The sequence below is a fragment of the Cibotium barometz genome, chromosome 53, assembly GCF_041138505.1.
Source record: "Cibotium barometz isolate CiBa-2024 chromosome 53, ASM4113850v1, whole genome shotgun sequence".
In the NCBI taxonomy this organism is placed as follows: Eukaryota; Viridiplantae; Streptophyta; class Polypodiopsida; order Cyatheales; family Cibotiaceae; genus Cibotium; species Cibotium barometz.
Genome location: NC_141098.1, coordinates 8,045,488 through 8,052,270, shown reverse-complemented (window position 1 = coordinate 8,052,270; position 6,783 = coordinate 8,045,488).

Here is a 6,783-nt window from a genome sequence, read left to right as displayed (position 1 = left end):
ACAATTTTCCTCAGTGTGATTACTTTTAAGGCAATAGGTGCAAAATATGTTTCTTGACTGATCGAGCACTACTCTTGATACGGTTGGACATTCAGTTGTGCCAAGTGACCATAGCCTTGACACTTACCACACCAAATATTTGACCTAAGTGGAGAAACAATAGCAGTGGTTGTTTGAACCATGCTTTGTGGATTAACTGAGTATATCTCCTTCTGTGGTTTGATAGCTCCGAGTATCTCTTCCTTAAACTTCCCCATGGTTTTTAACATAAGATCCATCACTTTCTCCTTGGCTAAAGTAGATGCTTGTGGTATAGCTATTTGCATCATATAGGCCGGCATTGTCATGTATGGGTTGGATGGTGTATTCGACGATTGACTAGCCCCCATTAGTGGATGTGTCACATCATATCCAGGAGAAAGTTCTCCCACTTTTGCAATGTTGCTTGTAAGAGGTGACACTACCATCGGCCCATGTAACATCTCCCTTCTACGTTGTTGGCTAAGTTGTACTTCTTCCCAATTTCTAGCCTCTTGTTTAGCGACTGCTAAGTTTTCAGGTTGGCATAAACTTACATGCTGTTGAGCAATTGGATCTCTTAGACCATCTATAAACCTCCGTTTTTGCGTATCATCATGAGATGCATGATCTCCTAATTTGCGAACTATTGTCTCCATTCTTTAGATATAAAAATCAATACTCTCGTTTATGCCTTGCTAGAGATAATCTAGCTGCTAGGCTAGCCGATCTTGAAATCCTTGCCTACGAAATTTTACTAGAGATGCTTCTCTTAAAGCTGCATAGGTGGCTTTTTGAGATGCTAGCAAGTTGCCATACCAACTTGCAGCCTCATCTTTAAAAGTGGCAGGGAAAATATGGAGCTTTTGCTCATCATCTTTAAAAGTGGCAGGGAAAATATGGAGCTTTTGCTCATCATCCACTACTTCATTAGCCACACATGTTACTTCAAAACGTTACACATGGGCATCTAGATCCTCATCCCATAGCCCCAAGAATTGAGTAAAGTCTGCTAAACGAATTGAGGCTCGTGCTACCGGAAGATCCATTTCAAGATTTGAAGGTAAAACAAAGTTGGGGTCTTCCCAGAAACTCAAATTTCGAGGTGCCATGCGTGGTATTCTTGAAAATCGTCCTCTGTCCCTAATTGAAAAATCAGGGGTAGCTTGTGTTGCTAACTCCGACTCTCTATTATCTGGGGATAGCTCCTCCTCTATCATAGTCTCGTCCAAGGTTTCTAGGGAAGGATTAGATTGCATACTTTGATCGAATCGATCTATTAAACGTCTAATCCGTAAAGATTGTCGGATAGGATAACTAGCACGTCCTCTTTCCCTACGTCGTCTTCTTTCTTCGCGTTTTATGCTCTGGATTCTTATTCTATCAGAATCTATCCTATTCATACACTCACCACTATATTCCCTCTTTCTAATGCTCGGCTCTTTAAAGTGATTACCCAAAGGGAATGCTTGCGTACTTTCTAGTTTTGCCCAATATTAGACCCAAGTACTACATGCAAAGTATATGCACCAAATTATTTCGTAGCCTAGGCTAATATCGTTTTAAAGGCCTAAACTAGTAGACTCCCGAGACGAACGCACCAAAAATGACTGCCTTCCTACGCACTCTACTTACAAAATGAAACGCACCAAAAATGATTGCCTTCCTACGCACTAACTACGTGTAGTCCACTCAACCCTAATCCAAGTAAACTCTAACTAATGGTTGCCTTCGTGTGTCGTCTAGGATAAATGAGACGCGTATATAACACAACAGTTATTCTCCAAACTTAAACTTGAAAGTGAGACACAAAGATTTACACAAAACTCAATTTGTATTATAGATTTCAAAATGGTGATAGTTTCAACTGAAATGCTAATCCCACTCAAGTGCTGCTAAGCTACCTATGCAATGCACATGCAGACCTAGTAGATTTACGATATTCACACTTCCCAATCACCCCAATTTAGATTTGTTTCTAAACAGCAGCACAGCAGAAAATATTAAAAACTTGTTTTAAACGTCTCCCCACACGCGTATAGGTATACACAATATATATATTAGCTTGTTTAATGCTTTTTGTTTTTAGTTTAGGTTTTTGTGTTTTCTATTTTTTTATTAGCTTGTTTAATGCTTTTTGTTTTTAGTTTAGGTTTTTGTGTTTTCTATTTTTTTATTTTATCGTTTGTAATTTTTTTAATTTTTAGTTTTTTAGTTTTTTTTTGGTTTTTGTTTTTAATTAACACTACATGCCCAGTAACTTCCCGCTCTCTCCTAGCTCCTGTCTACCTGGCCGCTCACTTTTTCTGTCCTAGTTCCTTTGCCTAGCTTTCGGCCGCTCTCTGCCCCCGCTCACTCCCAGCTCCTCTACCTAGTCACCTCCTCCTCGGCTGGGCTTGGCTTGGCCACTCTCCCACTCTCCCACAGTGCTCTTTCTTTCCTAGCTCTCCTATCTCTCTCTCTCTCTGCTCCTGCCTACTGGCCTAGCCCCCTCCTCAGCTCCCTCTCTCTCCTGCTGGGTTCGTCTCCCAGCTCCTCTACCTAGTCACCTCCTCCTCGGCTGGGCTTGGCTTGGCTGGGCTTGGCTTGGCTTGGCCAGTGCTCTTTCTTTCCTAGCTCTCCTATCTCTCTCTCTCTGCTCCTGCCTACTGGCCTAGCCCCCTCCTCAGCTCCCTCTCTCTCCTGCTGGGTTCGTCTCCCTCTCCCTCTTGCTTGTCGCCCCCAACAGCCTCCTCAGCTGGCCCTCTCCCTTAGCTCAGCTCCTGCTTGACTTCAATTCCTCCTCACCACCAGCTGTGTGCGGCCGCCCTTGGTCATCGGGCTATCTCAGCTGCTCCTCCTCCCCTAGTTGCCTTGCCCTCTTCCTTCTCTCTCATGTTGGGTTCCTGTTCCTGCTGACCGGCTCCCTTCTACCTGCTCGATGACCCCCCTTCCTCCCTTTCTCCTCCTCAGTTGTTGTTGCTGCCTGGGGTCGCCACCTACTCCTCCTTCCTCTGCTGCTCCTCCTCGCTCAGCTGGCTAGCTGCCTCTGCCCTCCTTCTTGCCTATCAGTCTCTGCCTCTGGCCACCGCCTCTGTCTCTCTCTCTCTCAACCTTACTCTCTTGCTCCTTGGCCTCCTACTCTCCTCTCTCTCCCCTCTGCCGCTGTTTTTTTTTCTCTCCTCTTTTCCCTGGGTAGAGGTGCAGGGGCTCGCTCTATCTCTTCTCTCCCTTAGCTGATGGCCACGCCCCCCATCTCTCCCCTCGTGCGCCCCCATCCCCCCTCCTCTGAATTCGCGATAGCGAGGGGAATTTTTTTAATAATTTTTTTTTATTTTTTTAAAACACTTTTTTTATGCTCATCCTCTCCTCTATTCCGATACACATCCCTACTACGATTTCCTTTTGAAAGGGTTCAAAGCTTCCCGCCCAATGCTTGATTGATGTTTTAATAGGGGTTGGTAAAAAGAAGACCCAGAGCATGTCCTCCGCAAGCCAATGCCTGAAGCCTCCTCGAAAGGTTTCTTGACAGTAACTTGCTCTATAAGATGCCGCATATTAGCTCAAACTACCCTATCAAGAGGACGGACTTGTTCGTGCCGTTCATGCATCATTGATGGACCTAGCGAGAAATCCATAGAATGTAGGTGGGGAGGCCAAGCCGAGGGATGCACATGCAGAGTCCAAGATCGAGGAAGATGGGATGGGGAAATCGAGGCAGCCTCAAGTTGTGGCACGGTAGGGGCTAGTAAAGAAAGTAGTAATAGCTCTCCTCCTCACGGTGATAGGTTGTGTTCAATTAGCCCTCCTCGCACAGAGACAGAGTATTAGGCGACACTTGGGACCGCAATGGACATCGCAAATCTACAAGAAGGATAAGACTTTCGAAGTCACCAGCGTAACGCAAAGGAAGATGCTTTTCCCATTCGAGCATGGAGCCCATATGGATAAGGTCTAAAGTCTATAGAATCTCATCCTCGTGGAGAGGCTTCCAAGGAGCAACATTGAAGATCTCCGTTACTAAGAGTTCGAACACCACCCTGTCCGCCTCCAATTCTATCTCCACCTCCACTATGGTCTACCCTACATATGTCTTTGTACTATGCATCACTACGTATCTCAGCTCACCTTGCTTTGCCATAGGCTTATTGTCTCCAAGGACCTCTACTCGTCTACTTTCTGCTCAATTGCACATGAAGCATTGCTAGCTAACAGCAAAAATGGAATATCTATGTTGGGGATGCAAAGTGTTGCAGTTGACATCACAAGGATTGGGTAATTTACATAACACACAAGAAGATGAAACTATTAACTGCTCAGGTTTGCTAGTTCTACAATCAATTGCTTTGAAAGATGGGACAGTTGGAATATTTTACTTCTTTTTGCCTCTAGACCCCTTAGACACTCAGTTATCGACAATGAATATACACACTGGTTTAGGAAGAAGCTTACTACTCCCTCACAATGATGGTTTAACAAAGTTCACTTCTCACCCGGCAAGCTTGAAACGCTCCAGTCTAAACACATTTTTAGCAGATGGCTCCAGAGCTAACTATCTTGCTTCACATAATCATAGGTTCTCAGATAAATACTGGCCGATGATTTGCTATGGCCACCCAGGGACGACCAAAAACCAGCGGCTATACCCCATAAGAGTTGCGGCACACCATACCATTACCCAAGAACATGCATCTCAACCAAAAGCATGACAACATAACCAAAGAGACCCCCATATCTAACGCATCTCCAATAACACTAGCTATAGTTCCCTCTAGTGCCCCTAAACACCCAAATACTCCTCTTCCACATTAATATTTTCTTTTAATATAGCCCATATACATTATCAAGCAGACACATACCTAAAAATTAATCACACAAAACTGATGTCATGCATCCATGCATATGCCTAAAATGACCTATTATGCTGTGCAAAACCTCGAGATTGTCCCAAAATATGTACAAAAATGGCTAAAATTTAGGGGTTGACACCTCTCGACGACAAAGGCACCTGATAGACTCCACACGACCAACCGTCAATAATACACACACACACACACTCGGCCAGCTGCTGGCAACGCACACTCACTCTCTCTCATTACCTAGGCCAGCGCGCTGCTAAGCCTGACTCACTCTTTTTCGCTCACTTCACTGCTGTTGGCAATTAACTGATGTGGATAGTGCATACTTCAAGGAATCAAGGCTCACTCTCTCTCTCTCTCTCTCTCTCTCTAGCTCAAACTCAGCAGGGCTCGTTGCGCTCTAGCTGTGACTTAGCAGTTGGCCACGTTATCACCACCCGCTGCTCTCTATCTCCTCTCTCTCTCTCTCTCTGCTCAAGCCGCGCGTGTGCACATAGTGCCACTAATAGCTACAAGCTGCATGCGCACTCATACACTGTCACATTCTCTCTGCTGCTCGCCTCTGGCTGGCTGGCTGCTTAAGCCTTTCACACACACATCATACACTCTCTCTCTCATCTCACTTACATACACATACACATACACACACACACACACACACACACACACACACACACACACCCAAACTCACACTAACACACCCACTCATGCAGTGACTCGCGTGATTAGAGAGGCTTAATTAAGTGTAAAAGTCCCTAATTAGAGGCTTAATCTTAGATTTGCCGGGATGATTAGAGAGGTTTTTAGTGGTAGACAAGGTTGTTAGGATGCTTAGCAATGTCTTGTTAGTGATTTCATGTGGTGTTGTTAGCTTTTTACCATGCTCATACGAGGGTTAAAGAGGCACATGGGAGGCGGAATGAGTGGGTAGAAGCATCGCATTGCATTGAAGGTCATTAGCTTAGCTTGCATGTATCATAAGATCACGTCTAGATCCCATAGGCTCACGGGATAGTGAGTTAGCACATCGAGAGGGTTTTTCCCTTTCTCCCACATCCTAGTTTTGTGTGATTTGAGTAAGCCCATTGCGTAGCAATATCTAGAAAGCCTGCGTGCCCTAACTGGGTCGGTTACATCCTTGGATTGACCTGTTGATCTCGGTTCTCGCTACATTACATACGCCACGGTGAATGACCAAAAACAACATCGCTTCTAAGTCATCAAGAACATGGTCTGGCTGAGTCGGGTGTACCCGTGTGCGCAAAATCTGCCATGTGAGAGTCTCAGAGTCTATGGGAGAGCATCGGATGTAAAAACCTCCGTTGTCCGCATGGAAGTAGCAAGCCAAACCCTCGTGTATGTCTGCTAGTACTAGGAGGAGAAACTGAGAGTCTGATGTGGATGCATCTTGGCATTCATCCATGAGGGTAACTCGGTCTTAGCAGTGGTAGCCGTATCAAAATCTTGGACTGAGGTCCTGGCTACATCTCTATAACTGTGATCCTTGAGGTTGATATGAGTTGTCACTCTTGTTTTTGCCATAGGTAGATGTAGTCATAGCCCCAATCCTATATCATTTTGAGTTGACACATAAATGATCTACCCAAGATGATATCATACATTGGTTTCTTTCCAAAGTCTACTACTGCAAAGGTGTGCTCGTATTCAGTTCCACAAGAACTGACATCAGTTCCACAAGAACTGACGACTATTTTCTCAATATATCCATCTGCCAACTAAAGTTTCATTCTAGGCGCCTCTCTCAATAAGACTTCCATGAGCTCCTTTTTTATTTTTTGCTCTGGGCCTTGCTTCCCTCTTTGACTTCAAGCTCATTTTGTTGGTTTTTTGTTCCTCATTTCTCTTTTGAGCTCGAGTCACTACTCTCATTGTGGCACTATTGTATCGCTTTCCGAGGTGGTTTGGC